The following is a 24,894-nucleotide window of genomic DNA, read 5'->3' on the forward strand; positions in this document are numbered from 1 at the left end:
TGTGCTGATCCCAGGGGGAAGGTTACCGTAGGCGTAGTCAAAGTCCGGTCCTGGGTCACTAGCCTGGAATCAGTCCACAAGGAGCGGGGCGAGGTCCGAAACAGGAAGCCGGGCGGGGACAGGAGCACTGAAGAGTCAGGTCTGGGTCCGGGCATGAACAGGAACTCAACAACGACGTTGCTCCGGCAACCTGGGACCGGGCCGACTGGCCTTTATCTTCTCTGAGGCCAGGGGCGGTCCCGGCCCCCAGGAGACCCACCTCTCTTGGCCTTAAGGCGAGCACTCCTCCTGGGAGCAACCAGTTCCCTTCGCCTCTCTGCCCTGAGCCTCTGCAGTTCAGGAGAGGCTGAAGGCTTACTGGACCCAGGGGGAGACTCACCTGCAGGCACTGAGTCCTCAACCACCTCTGGAGCCAGAGTGGGATCACCTGGTGCCTGCTCCTGAGGCTCCGACACAGGTGCAGGCGCTTCAGCATCAAGGCCCTGCCCCAATTGAGCCGGCCCTGGAGGCGGGGACTCCTGTGCAGGCTGGGATTCCTCTGGTTCAGCCTCTGAATCGGAATCCCAGGCCATCACACCCAGTCAACAGTGGGAACGCCCCCACTAACAGCATCTCAGTCTTTTCTGGACTAAGCTTCAGTTTATTGGCTCAGCAGGGGCGGAGGAAAGAGGGTGCGGTGGGTGTGGTTCTCCCCAGGTGTCACCACCTAGGGGGGTGACAAAATGCCGGGCAGCACTCACCGTGGGGCCTGCAGCACGCCTGAGCCACAGGCACACACAGGCTCCACGCTGTTAGAATTCCTGCTCCATGATTGCAGTCATGGGATTGTTGTCTTTCACATGACGGTGTATGTTTTGACTCCACAGAGTGGGAAGTGACGGAGACAGGATGTGTGTGTTCCTGTGTTCCGTGAAGTGGGACTATTGTCCTTTGTTCTTTTTCTTTTTGCTGTCTGATGCTAGAGAGAGAGGGAGCCACGTTGCAGTGCTCCATGTGTGTTTATAGGTAAATAAAGTAGATTAGCCAAAATGCAGAGTTGCTGAGGTCTGTCACACAAGTTGCGAAGACTCTGCGGATCCCGGTGTGTGTGCCGGTGTCGGTTGGCATCGGTCGCTGTGATTTTCCGGCTGAAGAAAGATTTTGAAGCTCCCGAACGACAGACCAGGAGGGAGGGAACATGCCAGATGGACATGTGTCTCTGCCAGGGTCCTACTCGAGTGTAGGCTGCGCTCCTGGCACATGCTGCCCAAACAGTCTGCCCGCTGCCTCCCCCCCCCCCAGCTGTAGGGTGGCTGAGTGGGAGGAGGCAGGCAGACTCCTTGGAGGCACCGAGGTGCACCCCGCCCCTATGGGCAGCTCGCCCCACCCTCGCCCTGCCCCTAAGGGCAGCTCGAACCACCCCTGGGTTCAACGTCCCAGGTGCCTGAGCGGCTTCCTCCACCACTGTATCCCAGGCAGGTTTCCCATAGGCATCTAGTTGGCCACTGTAGGGACAGGTTGCTGGGCTAGATGGCCTGTTGGCCTGATCCACCAGATGCTCTTCTTATGTTCTGACCTTTGTTCTTGTTCCATGCATGGATCACATATGTCTTAGGAACATATGAAGGTGCATGTGCTGGTCCAGGGGGGGGAGGTTACCGTGGGGCGAGGTCCAGGACCTGAGTTGAGGGTCGGCAGACAGTCCTCCTTGGGCGAAGCGGGGTCCACAGAGGGAAGCCGGGCAAGGACAGGAACTCTGGGGAAAACAGGACTGGATGCTGGCCGAAACAGCTCTTCAACGACGTTGCTCCCTGGGACCGGGCTGACTGGCCTTTATCTTCTCTGAGGCCAGGGGCGGTCCCGGCCCCCAGGAGACCCGCCTCTCCTGGCCTGGAGGCGAGCACTCCTCCTGGGAGAAACCAGTTCCCTTCGCCTCTCTGCCCTTCGCCTCTGCAGTTCAGGAGAGGCTGAAGGGTTACTGGGCCCAGGGGGAGACTCACCTGTAGGCACTGAGTCCTCAACCACCTCTGGAGCCAGAGTGGGATCACCTGGTGCCTGCTCCTGAGGATCCGGCACAGGTGCAGGCGCTTCAGAATCAAGGCCCTGCCCCAGTTCAGCCGGCCCTGGAGGCGGGGACTCCTGTGCAGGCTGGGATTCCTCCGGTTCAGCCTCTGAATCGGATTCCCAGGCCATCACAGTGCATTGTACTGAGTCAGGTACTTGTCCACCTAGCTCATTGTTTTCCAAGGTTGACCCTGGGATCTTCTGTCATGCATGCAAAGCACTACTGAGCCACATCCTTTTTCTCGGTCAACTCCTCAGAGCTTCCAGAAGGAATAAAGGTAAAGGACGTGGGTGGCGCTGTGGTCTAAACCACAGAGCCTCTTAGGCTTGCCGATCGGAAGGTCGGCAGTTCGAATCTGCACACTGGGGTGAGCTCCCGTTGCTCTGTCCCAGCTCCTGCCAACCTAGCAGTTCGAAAGCACACCAGTGCAAGTAGATAAATAGGTACCGCTCTGGCGGGAAGGTAAACGGTATTACTGTGCGCTCTGACACAGAACCGTTGCACCAGAAGTGGTTTAGTCCTGCTGGTGACATGACCCGGAAAGCTGTCTGTGGACAAACCCCAGCTCTCTCGGCCTGAAAGCAAGATGAGCTCCGCAACCCCATAGTCACCTTTGACTGGACTTTACCATTCAGGGGTCCTTCACCTTTTTTACCATTTACCAGAAGGAATAAGCAAAGTTGATGAAGAATAAACACCTGAATACCAGCACCCCGTGACAGTTGCTTTAGCACCTCTCTGCTCAGGGAGAAGAAATGTAAAAGCATTCAAGCAGTGTCTTAACTGCTTTCTGCCCTGCATGGCAAACACATTTCACAAGCAGTGAAGCCTCCCGTTCTCCTTCCCTTTGGATGTCAGTCTTGCTTCATGTACGACTCATGAAATGGCCCCGTCACACTTGGGTGTTCCATTTTGAACAGGATCCAGCAGGTGCCGTTCTTTTGTTCTGTCAAGCCGGTGCAACACTCAGGAACCAGGAGCTGTCAGGAGCTGTCGCTGAAGATGCCGCTGTTGTGAGCTCAAAGAAACCCATGAAGCTTTCAAGGGAAGCCTTTGGGTTGCGCTAATGTGCTCAATCGGAGAACAATCCCGAGGTGAGTAAAAGGTTGGCGCAGAGTAATTGGGTTTGCGACGCTTTCGTGTGAAGGTGTCAGGAATCCAGGTTCCCAGCTTGATAACACAGTAAGCGTAGGTAATTAAAAAGGAGGATTTATTGCAAAAACGAACAGATAGCTCCGGATGGCTCTGACAAAGCCTCCAGCATCATTACTCAAGATGACCCTTCTGAAGACTCCTTCCGGTGTCTACAGAATATATTGAACTGACGCCCCTTGCGTCTCTTGTTTTGCTTCCTGTCTAGCAGCCTTCCCATTTGTTGACTCCTCAGACTTATTGGATCAAATCCAGCCTCTTCCTTTTCCGATAGACTATCTCTGAGTCTATTCACTCCTATTTGTGCTTCCTGCGAGCTTTGTCAGTGTTCTAGCCCGCTCTCAGGTGCTGCCTTATCAGGCTGCCCGTCAAGGTCAGGAAGAACCAAAGTCTGCAGCTGCCGACTCTCCTGACTAACCTCTCTGTTCCTAGCTGCTTTCTGCAGTTGGCTGCAAACCTTCACTTGGAGCTGGCTCATTCCTGACAGAAGGTATAGAGTCAGAAGGCTGTTTGTTCTTGGGAGATTGGGACTGGGGCCATAAGAACATAAGAAAAGTCTGCCAGATCAGGCCAATGGCCCATCTAGTCCAGCATCCTGCTCTCACAGTGGCCATCCAATGTGAAGCCCACAAGTAGGACCTGAGCACAACAGAAATTCTCCCCTCCTGTGGTCTCCAGCAACTGGTATTCAGAAACACTCCTGCCTCTGACAGTCAATGATCATTGATAGCCTTCTCCTCCATGAGATGTGCTTGTGCTTCTGAAACAGCGCAATGGATTTCACCAGTCAGGGGTGCTGTTGTTGCAGATTTTCCTGCACTGGCAGGGGCTAGAGGACCTCTGAGTACCTTCCAAGTCTGTGCTCCTCTTTCCATAACCCATCCCTAGCCTCTGCTGTGCACAGATACCACAGTCAGTGGTCCAGCGCTAAGAGCAGGCATAGGCAAACTCGGCCCTCCAGATGTTTTGAGACTACAATTCCCATCATCCCTGACTACTGGTCCTGTTAGCTAGGGACAATGGGAGTTGTAGTCCAAAAACATCTGGAGGGCCGAGTTTGCCTATGCCTGGCTAAGAGCCATCTCAGATTTTTGTTGTTGTTTAGTCGTTTAGTCGTGTCCGACTCTTCGTGACCCCATGGACCAGAGCACGCCAGGCACTCCTGTCTTCCACTGCCTCCTGCAGTTTGGTCAAACTCATGCTGGTAGCTTCGAGAACACTGTCCCACCATCTCGTCCTCTGTCGTCCCCTTCTCCTTGTGCCCTCCATCTTTCCCAACATCAGGGTCTTTTCCAGGGAGTCTTCTCTTCTCATGAGGCGGCCAAAGTCTTGGAGCCTCAGTTTCACAATCTACCCTTCCAGTGAGCACTCAGGGCTGATTTCCTTAAGAATGGATACGTTTGATCTTCTTGCAGTCCATGGGACTCTCAAGAGTCTCCTCCAGCACCAGAATTCAAAAGTATCCATTCTTCGGCCATCAGCCTTCTTTATGGTCCAGCTCTCACTTCCATACATCACTACTGGGAAAAACATAGCTTCTACTATACGGACCTTTGTTGGCAAGGGGGTCAGCAAAAGACGTCCATTCACTTGCACAGATATTTCTAACCTCCTGGATGCTGGGATCTTATTTTTAAGCAGGTTTTTTTTTCCTTCCTCTTTTCCCACCTTTCAAATGTAGACAATAATGCAAGAGGGCTGCTCTTGGGACTTTGAGCATCCGAAACAGCATGATGAATTTCCCTTATTTAAGCGGCCAATCAGGGATGCCAGTTTCCCACCACGAATGTGGGAGGGGGGGGACTATTAAGGGGCCAACCTGTCAGATCCTCTGCAAGAACGAACGCAGACAATTGCTGTCAAGTCCTTCCGGAAATAATGGAAGTCCTCCTGGTGTGCTTCTCTCCCTCTTAGCTTTGTGCCATGTTTTCTTAATCAATGGAATCACCCACTTGTAATTAACTTGGCAACATCGGCCTTGTCAACTGACCTTTCTGTTTGATGGAACAATTATAATTACATTGTCACTTCAGATTGGTTTAACAAACAACCAGAAAATGTTCCTTAATAAGCTGCCAGCAGCGAGATGGCAGTTTACGGCGGCTTAAAAGAATGCTTAATCTGAGTTAATTAATACAGTCTAATCTACCAGAACTAATGAAAACTTTCAGCAACGCTGGTAGGTTGCAGCCACCAGACTCGGCAGAGTTGCAAGTTGCAAATGTGTCAAAACATCAATGGCAAAGCGACGAGGGGAAGCTGTTCCCATTGAAAGGGTTAAATGGTTGCTAAACAGATTCAAGGGAGCTGGGAGAAAAAAGCAAGCTTTTGAGGAAAGGCTGAAAGAAATACATGCATCCCATGGGCTAAAAAGGGACATGAGTGGCGCTGTGGGTTAAACCACAGAGCCTAGGGCTAGCCAATCAGAAGGTTGGCAGTTTGAATCCCCACGACGGGGTGAGCTCCCATTGCTTGGTCCCTGCTCCTGCCAACCTAGCAGTTCAAAAGCATGTCAAAGTGCAAGTAGATAAATAGGTACTGCTATGGTGGAAAGGTAAACGGTGTTTCCGTGCGCTGCTCTGGTTCGCCAGAAGCGGCTTAGTCATGCTGGCTGCATGACCCGGAAGCTGTACGCCAGCTCCCTCAGCCAGTGAAGCGAGATGAGCGCCGCAACCCCAGAGTCGGACACGACTGGACCTAATGGTCAGGGGTCCCTTTACCTTTACATGGGCTAAAGAAACTACAAATACATCAGCCCAGTGGGTTATATATATATACTTGAAAGGTGATACTATGCATTTATTTATTTAGAGCATTTCTACACTGTCCTTTGGTTCAAATGGCTCCCTGAGCAACCTGCAATAATCTGTTCTGAGATGGTCCCAGTCTTCAGACTCCCACAATCCCACCATGCTCAGAAACTCAGCTTCTATGAGATCACAGAATCATAGGACTGCGTGGGCTTGTGGGGGGCGGGGGGGCGGAGAGGCCTCCCCAAACCCTACAATTCCAACTCTGCAATTCTATTTTTTTATGACATATTTATTAAAGTTTTCAAAAATAAAACAAAAAAAGAAACAACAAAAATACAGAAATACAGAAATAAAAGCAATTTAAAAACACATAGAGTTTCCACTTACTTATTTTCTTTTGACTTATTTTCCAGACCTCCTCATACCTCCCTTTCTTATATTCCAATTCAAATTGTTTGTTCAGCAAATCCTCCACTAATTCTTTTAATTATTTCAGAACCTTATTTTCCATATCTCTTAAACATTACAGCTGAAAACCACTTAATTTCTCTCCAACATCATTCTAACATTCCTTAATTTTACAATATTTCTGCAGATAGTCTTTAAACTTTTTCCAGTCTTCTTCTGCCGCCTCTTTTCCCTGGTCTCGGATTCTGCCGGTCATTTCTGCCAGTCCCATATAGTCGATCATCTTCATCTGCCATTCTTCCAGAGTGGGTAGATCTTGTGTCTTCCAGTATTTTGCAATGAGTATTCTTGCCGCTGTTGTTGCATACATAAAAAAAGTTCTGTCCTTCTTTGACACCAATTGGTCGACCATGCCCAGAAGAAAGGCCTCTGGTTTCTTAAGGAAGGTATATTTAAATACCTTTTTCAGTTCATCCAACTCTGCAATTCTATGATTCTATTATTCTACAACAGCCGGACACACAAGGTCCAGGAATGAGTTAAGGGCATCATTGAATTGGAGAGTTGGGGCATCTGCAATGCAGGAGTCACAGCCAAAGAATCCATGGCAGATGGCCATCGAACCTCTGCTCAAAAACATCCAAGGAAGGAGCTTCCACCTTCTCCCAAGGGAGACCATTCCACTGTCAAACAGCCCTTACTGTCAGAAAGTTCTTCCTGATGTTTATTCAGAAATTTCTTTTTTGCAACTTGACTACTGCAATGCACTCTATGTGGGACTACCTTTGAAGGTGACCCGGAAACTACAACTAATCCAGAATGCGGCAGCTAGACTGGTGACGGAGTGGCCGCTGAGACCACATAACACCGGTCTTGAAAGACCGACATTGGCTCCCAGTACATTTCCGGGCACAATTCAAAGTGTTGGTGTTGACCTTTAAAGCCCTAAACGGCCTCGGTCCAGGATACCTGAAGGAGCGACTCCACCCCCATTGTTCTGCCCGGACACAGAGGTCCAGCTCCAAGGGCCTTCTGGCGGTTCCCTCACTGAGAGAAGTGAAGTTACAGGGAACCAGGCAAAGGACCTTCTTGGTAGTGGCGCCCGCCCTGTGGAATGCTGTCCCATCAGATGTTAAGAAAATAAACAACTACCTGACATTTAGAAGACATCTGAAGGCAGCCCTGTTGAGGGAAGTTTTTAATGTTTGATGTTTTGTTGTATTTTTAATATTTTGTTGGAAGCTATCCAGAGTGGCTGGGGAAACCCAGCGAGATGGGTGGGGTACAAATAATTTCTTCTTCCTCCTCCCCCTCTTCTTCTTCTTCTTCTTCTTCTTCTTCTTCTTGTCCTACCCTCCAGAGCAGGAGAAAACAAGCTTGCTCTATCTTCCATGGGACAGTCCTTCAGATATTTAAAGGTGGCTATCCAATCACCTCTCAGTCTTCTTTAAAATGAGAGGCACAAATACAAGATGGGTGACACCTGGCTTGAGAGCAGTACATGTGAAAAGGATCTAGGAGTCTTGGTTGACCACAAACTTGACATGAGCCAACAGTGTGACGCGGCAGCTAAAAAAGCCAATGCAATTCTGGGCTGCATCAATAGGAGTATAGCATCTAGATCAAGGGAAGTAATAGTGCCACTGTATTCTGCTCTGGTCAGACCTCACCTGGAGTACTGTGTCCAGTTCTGGGCACCACAGTTCAAGAAGGACACTGACAAACTGGAACGTGTCCAGAGGAGGGCAACCAAAATGGTCAAAGGCCTGGAAACGATGCCTTATGAGGAACGGCTAAGGGAGCTGGGCATGTTTAGCCTGGAGAAGAGGAGGTTAAGGGGTGATATGATAGCCATGTTCAAATATATAAAAGGATGTCACATAGAGGAGGGAGAAAGGTTGTTTTCTGCTGCTCCAGAGAAGCGGACACGGAGCAATGGATCCAAACTACAAGAAAGAAGATTCCACCTAAACATTAGGAAGAACTTCCTGACAGTAAGAGCTGTTTGACAGTGGAATTTGCTGCCAAGGAGTGTGGTGGAGTCTCCTTCTTTGGAGGTCTTTAAGCAGAGGCTTGACAACCATATGTCAGGAGTGCTCTGATGGTGCTTCCTGCTTGGCAGGGGGTTGGACTCGATGGCCCTTGTGGTCTCTTCCAACTCTATAATTCTATGATTCTATGATTCTGTGATTCTGTGATTCTATGATTCTATGATTCTATGATTCTATGATTCTATGATTCTCTTCTCCAGGCTGAAAATGTCCAACTCCTTTCTCATAAGGCTTGGTTTCCAGACACTTAATCCTAGCCCTCCTAGATCAGGCTGGGGGGGGGGGCGGCTATCTAGTCCAGCATTCTGTTTTCACAGTCAGGGACAGAGCAAGGTAGGTGTGGTGGGTGCGGTCTGCTCCAGGTGTCACCTCCAAGGGGGGGTGACAAAATGTTGTACGGCACTCAACGTCTGTGAGAGACGCTGTGCCTTTGGCGCATGCAGGCTTCCTACCGCCAAAACGGCTCCCCCTCAGTAGGGCAGACACGATGTCCACAAAAAAAGCTCAAGAACTCTGGCGCCCCAAAAAAAGTTCCACAACTTTGGCTCCTCCATTTTTGCAGGCGGAAAATATGTTGTTGTTTAGTCGTTGAGTCGTGTCCGACTCTTCGTGACCCCCGGACCAGAGCACGACAGGCACTCCTGTCTTCCACTGCCTCCCGCAGTTTGGTCAAACTCATGCTGGTAGCTTCAAGAACACTGTCCAACCATCTCGTCCTCTGTCGTCCCCTTCTCCTTGTGCCCTCCATCTTTCCCAGCATCAGGGTCTTTTCCAGAGAGTCTTCTCTTCTCATGAGGTGGCCAAAGTCTTGGAGCCTCAGCTTCAGGATCTGTCCTTCCAGTGAGCACTCAGGGCTGATTTCCTTCAGAATGGATCAGTTGGATCTTCTTGCAGTCCATGGGACTCTCAAGAGTCTCCTCCAGCACCAGAATTCAAAAGCATCCATTCTTTGGCGATCAGCCTTCTTTATGGTCCAGCTCTCACTTCCATACATCACTACTGGGAAAACCAGAGGTTTAACTATACGGACCTTTGTTGGCAAGGTGATGTCTCTGCTTTTTAATAATAATGTGTGTGTGTGTGTGTGTGTGTGTGTGTGTGTGTGTGTGTAAATGTGTGGGGGGGTGACAAGAAATTTTCCGCACCGGGTACCCCCTGACCTTGCTTCGCCACTGCTCACAGCAGCCAACCAGATGCCTTTGAGAAGCTTAAAAGCAGGACTTGGAGGCAACAAGAACACACTCCAGGAGAACCAATATTTGAAGGGTGTCGGAAAGCACAGAGTCACTGTTAAGCACAGCCTGATAGCTGTGAACTCAACTGGAGTGACCCATCGACCAGCGAAATTGGCTGTCTGTAGCCTGCATGGGGGGGGGTTTCCACCTTTGATGTTTATGTCCATGGAGACTTTACAAGCCAAACCAGACTTTAATTCATTACTCCTTTCTCTTCCTTTCCATTTCCTTTGCTCATTGTTCTTATTATGTCCTTATAAAAGGGTATTTTTGAAATAATTTACAGGACTGTTATTTTAAAAAGAAAAAAAGAAGTTTAAAGTAAAAAAAAATCGTTTGTATTGAGTTGCTCACTGGGAAGAATCTTGCTCATTCTTCCTTGAAGGAAGTAGATTATAAAAACCACCACCCATAAACCAATTGAAAACTTGCCTTTTTATGCTCTTTAAGCCCATCCTTGGGTTAATGTGATGGAATTCAGGACTTAATTTTTTAATAAATATGCATGGAAACTCAGCGCACCTAAGCAAACAGGTGCACTTAGCGTGGGCCACCACTGAGTGAGAATGTCAAAGGAGTCGCTCACCCTCAGCAGCGAGGACAAGAGGAGTTAAGGAAACCCGTTGTCCAGGAAATGAAGCCTTGAAACTCAGATCACAGGACCTTGGCAGATCAGAGCTCTAATTTCTCTAATGTAGGGATGGAAACTAGATCCAGGTGACGGGCTGGATCCAAAACTCCTGCACCCCCTGAGGACCACTTTGATGTCACCTGGTGGCAGGTGATTCAACTTCAAAGGAAGCACCTTTCTTCATCTGCAGTCGAGCTTGTTCAAGGGAGTTTGGTTTTTCCCCCTTTGCAGATCAGCTTGAATAAAAGGTGCAACTCAGCATTTCAAGCCACAAGTACATGAACTTCCTTTTCAGTTGCAATTTGGTGTTTCTTGAAACAGGCACCTTTTTCTGTTACCATATGGCAGAAGAAAATAAGACAGGGCTGCTGGATCAGGCCACTTGCCCATCTAGGCCAGCATCCTGTTCTAACAGAGGACATCCAGTTGCCCCAACGGGAAACCTGTGTGGGAATCTTCAGGGTGGCAGGAGAGGATATATTGTTTATTAATATCCTTCCTAACCTGTGCTAGCAAGTCCCTTTACTTAGCAGAGTTTACATCCCCCTTCTCATGCACAGCAGATAGCTGGTTGCAGGCTCGTGTGAGCCTCTTACTATATTATACAATTCAATCTGTCTTCAGATTGAATTGTACATTCCTGGTAAGTTCCCTTGAATCCCTTTTAAAAGAATAAAGACATGACAATCTTATTTAAAGCCAATAAAAGAAGTTTACTTACATCAGTTCACAGTTGGATTCCTGAAGGCAGACTTAGTTACAAATATGTGCATGTGCATCTACCCCATATGGAGGAATAATCCCAGTTGGTCAAACAATGAAGGGAGTGAAAAAGAGAGAGGTGTGCTGCGTGACTCGTCCTTTTGTTACCTGGACAGGTTAGGTCACGCCCACCTTCCATCACATGCAAAAGGAAGGATGCACCAGCCAGGAGGAACAGGAAGTTTCGACTGGCTGGACCAAACATTCCCTTGCATGCCTTCTCTAGCATTACAAGGAATGTTGGACTTGACTGCTCTCAGTGGATTACATCCCACAACCTGTAAGCAGGATTTGAACACAAGAGCGCCCTCCCCTCATGTGGTTTCCAGGAACTGCCATTCAGAAGCATTGCTGCCTGTCACGGTCCAGTCTACAGGCAATCAAAGTCCCGGCTGAGGAAATTGGGACTGGGGGCAAGATGGCGGGGTGGGAGCAGGAACGAGAGGCCAGAAGCCAGGGGTCCAAGGGTCAGGAAGCAGGGAGTCACGAAGTCAAGGGTCCAAGGGTCGAGAAGCAAGGAGTCACGAAGTCAAGGGTCTGAGGGTCGAGAAGCAAGGAGTCACGAAGTCAAGGGTCTGAGGGTTGAGAAGCAAGGAGGCAAGAAGCTGAGGTCCGAGGATGAGGAAGCAAGAACCCCAAGGCAGGGAACATGTTACTGTGGCAAAGAGCCGAAGGGAAATGCTGACCTCATATCCCTTCAGGGCTCTTGCCACCAGGTGCTGTGAGTTACCAAGCAGCCTCACCTGTGCGGATGCACGTTGCCTCTCCAGAACAAACTTAGGAAGGCCCCAATCCTGCGAAGCCCTATGGTCACAGGGCCTGGCTCCTCCACGCACTCCTGACACTGCTTCCAACTGTGGACACAGAACAAAGCCATCCTGGCCAGTAGCCATCAATAGGACTTTCCTCCAGGAATTTGTCTAATATTTAGAATCATAGAATCATAGAGTTGGAAGAGACCACAAGGGCCATCGAGTCCAACCCCCTGCCAAGCAGGAAACACCATCAGAGCACTCCTGACATATGGTTGTCAAGCCTCTGCTTAAAGACCTCCAAAGAAGGAGACTCCACCACACTCCTTGGCAGCAAATTCCACTGTCAAACAGCTCTTACTGTCAGGAAGTTCTTCCTAACGCTTAGGTGGAATCTTCTTTCTTGTAGTTTGGATCCATTGCTCCGTGTCCGCTTCTCTGGAGCAGCAGAAAACAACCTTTCTCCCTCCTCTATGTGACATCCTTTTATATATTGGAACATGGCTATCATATCACCCCTTAACCTCCTCTTCTCCAGGCTAAACATGCCCAGCTCCCTTAGCCGTTCCTCATAAGGCATCGTTTCCAGGCCCTTGACCATTTTGGTTGCCCTCCTCTGGACACGTTCCAGTTTGTCAGTGTCCTTCTTGAACTGTGGTGCCCAGAACTGGACACAGTACTCCAGGTGAGGTCTGACCAGAGCAGAATACAGTGGCACTATTACTTCCCTTGATCTAGATGCTATACTCCTATTGATGCAGCCCAGAATTGCATTGGCTTTTTTAGCTGCCGCGTCACACTGTTGGCTCATGTCAAGTTTGTGGTCAACCAAGACTCCTAGATCCTTTTCACATGTACTGCTCTCAAGCCAGGTGTCACCCATCTTGTATTTGTGTCTCTCATTTTTTTTGCCCATGTGCAATACTTTACATTACTCCCTGTTAAAATTCATCTTGTTTGTTTTGGCCCAGTTCTCTAATCTGTCAAGGTCGTTTTGAAGTGTGATCCTGTCCTCTGGGGTGTTAGCCACCCCTCCCAGTTTGGTGTCATCTACAAATTTGATCAGGATGCCCTTGAGTCCATCATCCAAGTCGTTGATAAAGATGTTGAATAAGACCGGGCCCAAGACAGAACCCTGTGGCACTCCACTAGTCACTCTTCTCCAGGATGAAGAGGAACCACTGATGAGCACCCTTTGGGTTCGGTCAGTCAGCCAGTTACAAATCCACTGAGTGGTAGCATAGTCAAGTCCGCATTTTACCAGCTTCTTTACAAGAATATCATGGGGCACCTTGTCAAATGCCTTGCTGAAATCAAGGTAGGCTACATCCACTGCGTTCCCTTCATCTACCAGGCTTGTAATTCTGTCAAAAAACGAGATATAATAATAATAATAATTTATTATTTGTACCCCGCCCATCTGGCTGGGTCTCCCCAGCCACTCTGGGCGGCTTCCATAAAAACCAAAAATACACTAAAATATCACAGATTAAAAACTTCCCTGAACAGGGCTGCCTTAAGATGTCTTCTGAATGTCAGGTAGTTATTTATCGCTTTGACATCTGATGGGAGGGCGTTCCACAGGGCAGGCGCCACTACCGAGAAGGCCCTCTGCCTGGTTCCCTGTAGCTTTGCTTCTCGCAATGAGGGAACCGCCAGAAGGCCCTCGGCGCTGGACCTCAGCATCCGGGCAGAACGATGGAGGTGGAGACGCTCCTTCAGGTATACTGGGCCGAGGCCGTTTAGGGCTTTAAAGGTCAACACCAGCACTTTGAATTGTGCTCGGAAACGTACTGGGAGCCAATGTAGGTCTTTCAAGACCGGTGTTATGTGGTCTCGGCGGCCGCCCCCAGTCACCAGTCTAGCTGCCGCATTCTGGATTAGTTGTAGTTTCCGAGTCACCCTCAAAGGTAGCCCCACGTAGAGCGCATTGCAGTAGTCCAAGCGGGAGATAACCAGAGCATGCACCACTCTGGCGAGACAGTCCGCGGGCAGATAGGGTCTCAGCCTGCATACCAGGTGGAGTTGGTAGACAGCTGCCCTGGATACAGAATTGACCTGCGCCTCCATGGACAGCTGTGAATCCAAAATGACTCCCAGGCTGCGCACCTGGTCCTTCAGGGGCACAGTTACCCTATTCAGGACCAGGGAGTCCTCCACACCAGCCCGCCCCCTGTCCCCCAAAAACAGTACTTCTGTCTTGTCAGGATTCAACCTCAATCTGTTAGCCGCCATCCATCCTCCAACCGCCTCCAGGCACTCACACAGGACCTTCACCGCCTTCACTGGTTCTGATTTGAAAGAGAGGTAGAGCTGGGTATCATCTGCATATTGATGGACACCCAGTCCAAACCCCCTGATGATCTCTCCCAGCAGCTCCATGTAGATGTTGAAAAGCATGGAGGAGAGGACAGAACCCTGAGGCACCCCACAAGTGAGAGCCCAGGGGTCTGAACACTTATCCCCCACCACCACTTTCTGAACACGGCCCAGGAGGAAGGAGCGAAACCACTGTATAACAGTGCCCCCAGCTCCCAGCCCCTCTAGATGGTCCAGAAGGATGTTATGGTCGATTGTATCAAAGGCCGCTGAGAGATCCAGCAGAACTAAGAAACAACTCTCACCTTTGTCCCTAGCTCGCCGGAGATCATCAACCAGCGCGACCAAGGCAGTTTCAGTCCCATGATGAGGCCTGAATCCCGATTGGAAGGGATCCAAATGGTCCGCATCCTCCAGGCGTGCCTGGAGTTGTTCAGCAACCACGCGCTCAATCACCTTGCCCAAGAATGGAAGATTTGAGACTGGGCGATAGTTGGCCATACTGGCCGGGTCTAAAGATGGTTTTTTAAGAAGCGGTTTAATGACCGCCTCTTTCAGCGGATCTGGGAATGTTCCCTCACAGAGGGAAGCATTCACCACCCCACGAAGCCCATCGCCCAGCCCTTCCCGGCTTGCTTTTATTAGCCAGGATGGGCAAGGATCCAGGACACAGGTGGTTGGTTTCATGCGTCCAAGCAGCCTGTCCACATCCTCGGGGGTAACGGATTGAAATTGATTCCATGCAACTTGACCAGACAGAGCTCTAGCACTCTCCCGCCCCAGCCCTGCTCCCACGGTGGTGTCTAGCTCCTTCCGAATATGAGTGATTTTATCTGCAAAAAACTTTGCAAAATCGTTGCAGGAGATCTTGGGGTCTTTACAAGGCCCCGGTGGTAAAGGTGGTTCCATTAAATTACGAACCACCTGAAAGAGTCTCCTGCTACTATTTTCTGCAGATGCAATAGAGGCAGTGAAGAAAGTCTTCTTCGCCGTCGCTATCGCCACTTGGTAGGCTCGACGATGAGCTCTAACCTGTGTCCGGTCAGATTCGGAGTGAGTTTTTTGCCACCAACGCTCTAGCTGTCTCAGCGATTGTTTCATCGCCCTCAGCTCCAAAGAAAACCACGGAGCTGTACAGGCTCCATGCAATCAGAGAGGGCGCTTCGGAGCCAGACAGTCGATAGCCCTGGTTAACTCCGCATTCCAGCGGGCCACTAGGGAATCAGCTGAAAGGCCATCAACATGGGATAAAGCATCCCCTACCACTCTCTGGAAACCATTTGGATCCATTAAGTGGCGGGGGCGGACCATCCGAATTGGTCCCACCTCCCTGCAGAGGGGAAGGGTCGCAGAGAAGTCCAGTTGCACCAGGAAGTGATCTGACCATGGCACTTCTTTTGTTTCACTTTTACTTAGTGTCAGATCACCCACGTCACTAGAGGTGAACACCAGGTCTAAGGCATGTCCATGACTATGAGTTGGGCCAAACTTATTCAGGGACAGCCCCATGGAGGCCATGCTTTCCACGAAGTCCCGAGCAGCCCCTTGTAAGGTCGTGTCGGCATGGATGTTAAAATCCCCTAGGACAACCAAACTAGGTGTCTCCAGGAGAAAATCCGCCACGACCTGAAGCAGCTCAGACAGGGAATCCTTGGTGCAGCGGGGAGGTCGGTACACCAAAAGGAATCCTGTACTGCCCCTATTGCCCAACTTCCAGAACATGCACTCAGAAAACTGGATCTTCCCAGTAGGACGCCTGGTGCAAGCTAGTGACTTCCTAAAAATCACTGCAACCCCCCCCTCCCCGCCCACATGACCTGGGTTGCTGTGCGTAAGAGAAACCTGGTGGGCAAGCAGCGGCAAGGACAGGCCCATCTGCTTCCTCCAACCAGGTCTCTGTCACACATGCCAGGTCAAATCCTCCATCCACAATCAGGTCGTGGATGGCAGTGGTTTTATTCATCATTGACCTGGCATTACACAGCAACACCTTCAGGTCATGTAGGTTTCCCCTGTTGATTCCAGTATCCATCCGGTCAAGGCCAGACCCGGAGGCAGGGATAGTCTTCAAACAACGACTAAACCTGCCTCCTCGGTAATGACATGGTCTGGTCTTAGCCAGAGATCAGGTTAGTCTGACATGACTTATTTTTCAGAAATCCATGCTGACTATTGGTGATCACAGCATTCCTTTCTAGGTGCTCACAGACTGTTTGGTTAATGATCTGCTCCAGAATCTTCCCTGGTGTCAGACTTTCTCTCTCCTTTTGTAGTAATTTTTATGAATTTTCCAATTTTACATTTCCACTTAAACAGTTTACAAACTTTAGAATATCCAAAGACTTCCCTTCCTCTCTTTTCGTGGTTCATTTTACATATCATACGTTCCTGCATATTTTACTATAGCCATTCAAATCTGATTTCCACTTTTACAATCAAATATTATTTACATTGTTGAATTTATCTTAATGCTGCCAGAGTTTTTCAGTTGTGTACAGTCCCCCCCCCCATATATTTAATAAATGTTTTCCAGTCTTCCTTAAATATATGTTCTTCTTGCTCTCTTATTCTATGTGTTAAATCTGCAAGTTCTGCATATTCTGTCATCTTAAATTGGCACTCCTCTAGTTAGGACTTTGCTCATTTTCCATTTGGGGGCTAACAAAACATGGGCTGCAGTTGATGCATACATAAATAACCATCTGTGGATCATTTTCAAATAATTCCCTTTCAGTGAATAGCATGTAGTAAATTTTGGGTCACTTTTCCAAAGTTTCTCCCAGAGGTTAAGATCTATAAAAAGGTAAAGGGACCCCTGACCATTAGGTCCAGTCGTGGCCGACTCTGGGGTTGCGGTGCCCATCTCGCTTTATTGGCCGAGGGATCTGGCATACAGCTTCAGGGTCATGTGGCCAGCAGGACTAAGCCGCTTCTGGCGAACCAGAGCAGCGCACGGAAATGCCGTTTACCTTCCCACCAGAGCGGTACCTATTTATCTACTTGCACTTTCACGTGCTTTCGAACTGCTAGGTTGGCAGGAGCAGGGACCGAGCAACGGGAGCTCACCCCGTCGCGGGGATTTGAACCACCAACCTTCTGATCGGCAAGTCCTAGGCTCTGTGGTTTAACCCACAGTGCCACCCGTGTCCAAGATCTATATTGTGTCCTAAATATATATTGCCCATTGCTTCATTGAAGCTTTCACAAGCTTGTTTTTCGTTTCCCATTCTAATAAAAAATTATACGTTTTACACAGAAGTTTGTCCTTATTTTGTAAAAGTTCTTTTTCAAATTGTGGTCCTAATTTGTCTAAACCTCTTTTAAAGCCATCCAAGTTGCGGGGGGGGGGGCATCCCTGACTCCTGTGGCAAGGAGTTCCACAGTTTAACAGTGTGCTGTCTGAAGAGGGGCTTTCTTTCTTCAAGCCAGCTTACCGAAAGGCCCAGTCTTCCATCATGGCCAGACACAGGGAACTCCAGCAAGTTTGACAGGCATCCTGCCGATCGAACAAACCGGAACTGACTTTTGGAACTGCTTTGTGAGATGTTCTTGCAATGGCATTCCATAGCCAATCAATATCCTAACTTCGGCTTCAAGCTTCCATTCACTCCTTAATAGAGCTGTCAGAGTTAACATGTTTGCTCAAGAAACTTCCACGGAAAGTTGTCTTCTGACAGAATTTTGATCAGGGCCATTTCTCTCTCGCTCGAGTCTTGCGGTCACCGAGGAGAGCAAAGCAAATTGATTTGCGCAAAGGGTTGATAAAGATTCTAATTCCCCGCTCTTCAAAGAAGCAGGCCTGAGCTTAACAAAAGGAGGAATTTATCAACATAAATTCAGATAGAGAGGAGCCAGGATGCAGGCTAGAGATAGGGGGAGTGGCTGCAAATTACCAGCTGAATTAGGATCAGGCTGTTCTCCAGAGGCAAGGCTCCACCGTCTTCCACCCCAAATACCAGAATGCCCTGAACATAAGAAGAGACGGCTGGACCAGGCCAATGGGTGATCTAGTCTAGCATCCTGTTCTCGCAGTGGCCAACCATGGTGGATTTGTAGCTGGATTTTTATTTATTTATTTATTTATTTATTTATTTATTTATTTATTTATTTGTACCCCGCCCATCTGGCTGCGTTTCCCCAGCCACTCTGGGTGGCTTCCAACAAAGATTAAGAATACATTAAAATGTAACACATTAAAAACTTCCCTAAACAGGGCTGCCTTCAGATGTCTTCTAAAAGTCTGGTAGTTGTTCTTCTCTTTGACATCTGATGGGAGGGCGTTCCACAGGGCGGGCGCCACCACTGAGAAGGCCCTCTGCCTGGTTCCCTGTAACTTGGCTTCTCTCAGTGAGGGAACCGCCAGAAGGCCCTCGGCGCTGGACCTCAGTGTCCGGGCAGAACGATGGGGATGGAGACGCTCCTTCAGGCATACTGGACCGAGGCCGTTTAGGGCTTTAAAGGTCAACACCAACACTTTGAATTGTGCTTGGAAACGTACTGGGAGCCAATGTCGGTCTTTCAAGACCGGTGTTATGTGGTCTCGGCAGCCGCCCCCAGTCGCCAGTCTAGCTGCCGCATTATGGATTAGTTGTAGTTTCCGGGTCACCTTCAAAGTGACTGATCGAGTATTCCATTTCAACAGCAAGTTATACATCCTTGACAAATTCTTAGTTTTAGGATCTAACAATTATGTTTCCAGTTTTGATTTTTCCATCTGGAAGCCAATTTTCCTGTCCAGTTTAAAAACCTCCATTATCTGATGGTAATGAAGCCAGTCTCGCACTTTATCTTTTAATTTCTCAAAACTCTGCAATTTGAATTTATCACCTTCTTGTTCCAAGATTTCCCAATATTTCGGCCATTTGGCCTCCATATTGAGTCTTTTAAACGCTTTCGCTTCCATTGGTGACAACCACCTTGGGGTTTTATTTTCCAATAAGTCTTTGTATCTTATCCAAACATTAAACAATGCCTTTCTGACAATAAGATGAAACTGTTAAATCTGCTATGATTAAATGGGCACAAGATGTTGGACATAACATTATGTTGGGTGACTGGGAACAGTTATGGACCACAGGTACGAAATTTACGGCATGTAATGCCTTAAGAGAGTATATTATGAAAATGATATACAGGTGGTACATAACCCCAGTCAAGCTTGCAAAAATTTGTCACTTGCCTGATAATAAATGTTGGAAATGTAAAGAAACTGAAGGTACATTTTTTCACCTTTAGTGGACATGCCCAAAGATTAAGGCCTTCTGGGAAATGATCTATAATGAACTGAAAAAGGTATATAAATATACCTTCCTTAAGAAACCAGAGGCCTTTCTTCTGGGCATGGTCGGCCAATTGGTGTTAAAGAAAGATAGAACTTTTTTTATGTATGCAACAACAGCAGCAAGAATACTCATTGCGAAGTACTGGAAGATGCAAGATCTACCCACTCTGGAAGAATGGCAGATGAAGGTGATAGACTATATGGGACTGGCAGAAATGACCGGCAGAATCCGAGACCAGGGAAAAGAGACGGTGGAGGAAGACTGGAAGAAATTCAAAGACTATCTGCAGAGGCATTATAAAATTAATGGACATTAGTGTGATGTTGGATGAAAATTAAGTGGTTACTAGCTGTAATGTAGAGGTTGAGCAATAAGTTACGATAAGTTATAACAAGTTATAATAAGGATTTGCTGAATTAAGAACTTGAACTGGAATACAAAAGGGGGAGGTGAGAGGAGGTCTGGGAAATAAGTTAATGGAAATGAGTAAGGGAAACTACATTTGTTTTAACTGTTCTTTTTTGCTTTTGTATTTTTGTGTTTTTATTATTTCTTTTTTTGTGTATGTTTATTTTTTGTATTAATTGGAAACTTTAATAAATATCATTTAAAAAAACAAACAAAGTGACTGATCGAAACCCAAAAGTGCTCACTAATAGTTCCTCCTCATCCTGGGAAAAATTGTCAAGCGGTGTGCCACAGGGTTCTCTGTCCTGGGCAGTTTGTTGTTCAACGTTTTTCTAAATGACTTGGGCAAAGGAATCGAGGGGATGCTCATCAGATTTGCAGATGACACCAAACTGGGAGCAGTAGCTAACTGTGCAGAGGACAAAATTGGGATTCAAGATTACGTTCGCAGACTGGAGAACGGGGCACAAGCTAACAAAATGAATTTCAATGGGGACAAATGTCAGGTTAGACACTCTGGACAGCTACCAACAGAATATTAAAATACAATGACCTATTAAACATTAAAAGCTACCCTAAACAGGGCTGCCTTCAGATGTCTTCTAAAAGTCTGGTAATTGTTCTTCTCTTTGACATCTGCTGGAAGGGCGTTCCACAGGGCGGGTGCCACTACCGAGAAGGCCCTCTGCCTGGTTCTCTGTAACCTCACTTCCCGCAATGAGGGAACCACCAGAAGGCCCTCAGCGCTGGACCTCAGCGTCCGGGCAGAACGATGGTGGTGGAGACGCTCCTTCAGGTATACTGGACTGAGGCCATTTAGGGCTTTAAAGGTCAGCACCAACACTTTGAATTGTGCTTGGAAACGTACTGGGAGCCCAAATATAGGATGGGGGACACCTGGCTTACTAGCCGTACATGTGGAAAGGATCTTGGTGGGCCCCATGAGCTCCAGTGCATCAGTCTTCGCTGCTCAGGGCAGTGGTTTGTGACCACAGGCTTTAAGAACCCGTTGAACTTTCAACACTTGGAGTCTTGTGTCCAGTTTTGTTCATCGCAGTTTAACAAAGATCTGGAAACAGAGCCTTAAGAGGAATGGTGGATGGGTGCAACCTTTAAATATCTGGACAGCTGTCACATAGGGAATGGAGCAAGCTCATTTTCTGGTGTTCCAAATATATAAAAGGATGTCACATAGAGGAGGGAGAAAGGTTGTTTTCTGCTGCTCCAGAGAAGCGGACACGGAGCAATGGCTTCAAACTACAAGAAAGAAGATTCCACCTAAACATTAGGAAGAACTTCCTGACAGTAAGAGCTGTTTGACAGTGGAATTAGCTGCCAAGGAGTGTGGTGGAGTCTCCTTCTTTGGAGGTCTTTAAGCAGAGGCTTGACAACCATATGTCAGGAGTGCTCTGATGGTGTTTTCTGCTTGGCAGGGGGTTGGACTCGATGGCACTTGTGGTCTCTTCCAGCTCTACGATTCTAGGATTCCAGAGGGCACAGCCCTAATGAATGGATTAATTAAAAAGGAAGAACTTTCTGGTGGCAAGAGCTGTTTGACGGTGGATTGGATAACCTCAGAAGATGGTGGAATCTCCTTCCTAGGAGATTTTTAAACAGAGGTCAGATAGCCACCTGTCAGGGATTCTTTTGCTGTGATCCCTGTATTGCAGGGGGTTGAACTAGATGGTCCGCCCCCCAACTCTACACGTCTACGATTCTCTGACCCTCGCGTCCCTTCCAACCCTACAATTCTGTGACTAATTTCACAGCGTTTTCTGGAAATGCACAAATAATGTCTCCTCTTGATGTCAACTGGAAGCATTCTGCGATGGAAAAGAAATAATTTCATGCATGGCGATGCCAATTCAATCTTTTTGTTCAGATGGCCTGAAAGCTTCGGGGAAAACAAAACTAATTATAACTTGAATGAATCTCAGAAATAGCAGAAGGATCCACAAACCCCAAAACCGGAGCGAAGCGAAGCGCATTCCTCCCGTGTTATGAAAATCCATTTTTGTTTGTTTGTTTGTTTGGAAATATTTTTAGGGCACCTTTGCAGATGAGGCTTGATTCTCTTGGCCTTAAAGTCCACACAGGTCTACACAGCTTATAGCACAACAGGTCTACGCAAACATGGTAGGCAACCAATGAGGATCTGGGTTGCAACAGTGCCTCTTCCCACTTGTGATTCCCAGAAACTGAGATAACCTGCTTATCGTGTCATTGATCCAGTCCTGTGGAACTCTCTGCCACTGGAGATTCAGCAGGCTCCTTCCACCGGGCCTACACAGGCAATTGAGAACAGATCCTTCCACACTGGTTAATCAACACTTGTTTTTTAACTTTTCATGGTTGTTATCGTAGGGTCCTGTGTTTTTATTGCTGCAGACCACTTGGATAGATCGTTTTCATGAGACAAGCAGGTGCAAATAATTTCTAATAAATAAATGATTGCTGAATAAACTAGTATCCAGAGGCATTCTGCTTCTAATCCTCTTTTAAAGCCATAGTGGGAGGGAGTTCCATAGGTTAACTATGTCTTGTTTGAAAAAGTCTGATTTTTTCATCTGACCTGAATCTTCCGACATTCCACTGCATTATAGGGTTATAAGAGGGAGAGAAAAACCTCTCTCTATCCAGTTTCTCCAGGCATATACTTTTATTGTATCCTCTCCAGCATGCGTTTTCTCTAAACTAAAAACCCAAAAACAAATGTTGTGAGGTTTCTTCACAGGAGAGTTTTTCCAACCCTTCGATGGGAACAGCCAATCTTCCATTCTAAAACATCTGGCCCACAGAGATCTCTCACTTTGGTCTTGTGACACATAATCATTAATCCCTCCCCCAAAACCCATACTTTTTTTAAAAGCCAGCTACCCTGACAGCTATTTTGGGGCAACAGGCCCATAACTTGCACTAACTGAATGCATAATATGATCTGAATCAAAACAGGGAAGATGAAGCGATCTGTCCAAATGGGTCGCTGGAGGCAAATCCATGTCCCAGGGAGATCTGTGAGGTGTGGAAAGCAGAGCCAGGTGTTTGGGTTTTTTTAAGTGGGGAGTGTACCCCACACTGAGCATTTCAAGTGATGGCAGGTGGAATCTGTATACTGAAAGAGCTCCCACAAAGAAGCTTTCAACTTCGGCCCATCGTCATGGCAACCGGCATCCAATTAGACCTGCCGGATGGCCGTAAATATCAAAGCAAGCCGGGAAAATGAACACCACTCTTGGCTTAATTACCTGGCTGCCCCATTTCTTGGCTGATGAAAATTTGGATCCACGACTCAACACGGTTCCGACACATTCACGGGGCTGAAGTCCCTGATTCGAATCTCGCTGCCATCATACTGCATGCTGGGAGCTGCAGTCTCCTACGGGGCTGATAACACCCGTCTCTTCCCACCCTGTGAGTCCCACCTCCAACATCAGAGGCGACTGTGGATCATGGCCCCCGAAAGCCTTCTTCTCCATTAAATTGTCTCATCTTCTTTTAAGGTTCTGGACTCTCCTTCCTTGGAGACTTTTAAGCAACGGTCGGATGGATGGATGGCCATCTGTCAGGGAAGCTTTAGACCAGATAAACCTTGGGGTTCCTTCAGGGGGGCCAACTGGAATAAAATATGGGGGGGCAAGTAAGCCCTGCCCTGCATAATCGATCTCGTGCCATGGTGCACAGACAATGCCTGTCAACTGTGGAGGAACCCCAAATATTTTAGAGGGGCTGGAGACCTCTTGGCCCCCAGCACTTGGCTCTTATGGGTCCTTTCCAACGCTACAGTTCTGCAATTCTACGATTCTGTTATATATATATATATATATATATATATATATATATATATATAATTTTTAAATTAAATTTTCTGTTTTACAGTTTAAAATACTCCTTTTACATCCTTAAGATGTCAATGTCTTCCCTTCGTCTCTTTCCACGGTTCATTTTACATTTCATAAATCCCTGCATATTTTAGAGAAACTTTATCAATCGGTTTTCCATTATTGCATCCATCAAAACTTACATCGTCCCTGTGCTGGGGTTCAGCAGTGGGGATCAGGGCCGGATTTAGGTTGGATGAGGCCCTAAGTTCCTGAAGGTAATGGGGCCTTTTATATGTCCTTTGTCAACAACAAATTGTCACTGTTTTTTGTGTTGAATATATGCTACATGGTAATTCATATAGCATATGGTAATTCATGGACCTAATAGGTGTTTCTGTGCGCTGCTCTGGTTCGCCGGAAGCGACTCAGTCCTGCTGGCCACATGACCCGGAAAAACTGTCTGTGGACAAACACCGGCTCCCTTGGCCTGTAAAGCGAGATGAGCGCCGCAACCCCAGAGTTGTTCGCAACTGGACTTAACTATCAGGGGTCCTTTACCTTTACCTTTAATAGGTCCATACACAACACAAAACACTTGTGATGTTTTTACGGAGCCCCCGGTTGTCTCACAGACTATTAACCCATACACCACTAATCCACTGCCACCAACCAGATCCTCCCTGGTAAATCACTTAGTCTCAGTCAAGTTCTTAAGTTAACAAAGAAGAGTGTAGTTGCAGACACAAATAAACTTTAACTGCATTCAAATCGTTGTTACTCTTTACCTTCTTAGTCTTATTTTTCTCCCATCTCTAACTCTTCTACTTCCCCTCACACAAGAACCAACTGCACCAAGTGTCTCTCTAATTCCAACTGTTATGTACTGAGTTGAATAGGATCCAAAAGGCAGCAGTCTGATTGGTCCTAGAACAATAGGATTCAGAATGCAGCAGTCCGATTGGTCCTAGAACAATAGGGTCCAGAATGCAGCAGTCTGATTGGTCCTAGAACAATAGGGTCCAGGTCCAGAATGCAGCAGTCTGATTGGTCCACAGGAGCCACCCAATCCGGCTCCAGGTGGAAGTGAATCTGCAACCTGATTGGCCTGCAGGAGAATCCCGGAATTAGCCAATCACGTGAGACACATTGTGTATAGAAAGCAGACATTCTGGGGGAACTTCCATTCCTCCTCACCACTATGAGCTGAATAAAGAGCATGAAATCCACTCTCAACTCAGAGTATATTTCACCAACTGTCTGCCAACTGCTTTCCCAA

The sequence above is a fragment of the Podarcis cretensis genome (assembly GCF_951804945.1).
Source record: "Podarcis cretensis genome assembly, chromosome: 1".
Taxonomy (NCBI): Eukaryota; Metazoa; Chordata; class Lepidosauria; order Squamata; family Lacertidae; genus Podarcis; species Podarcis cretensis.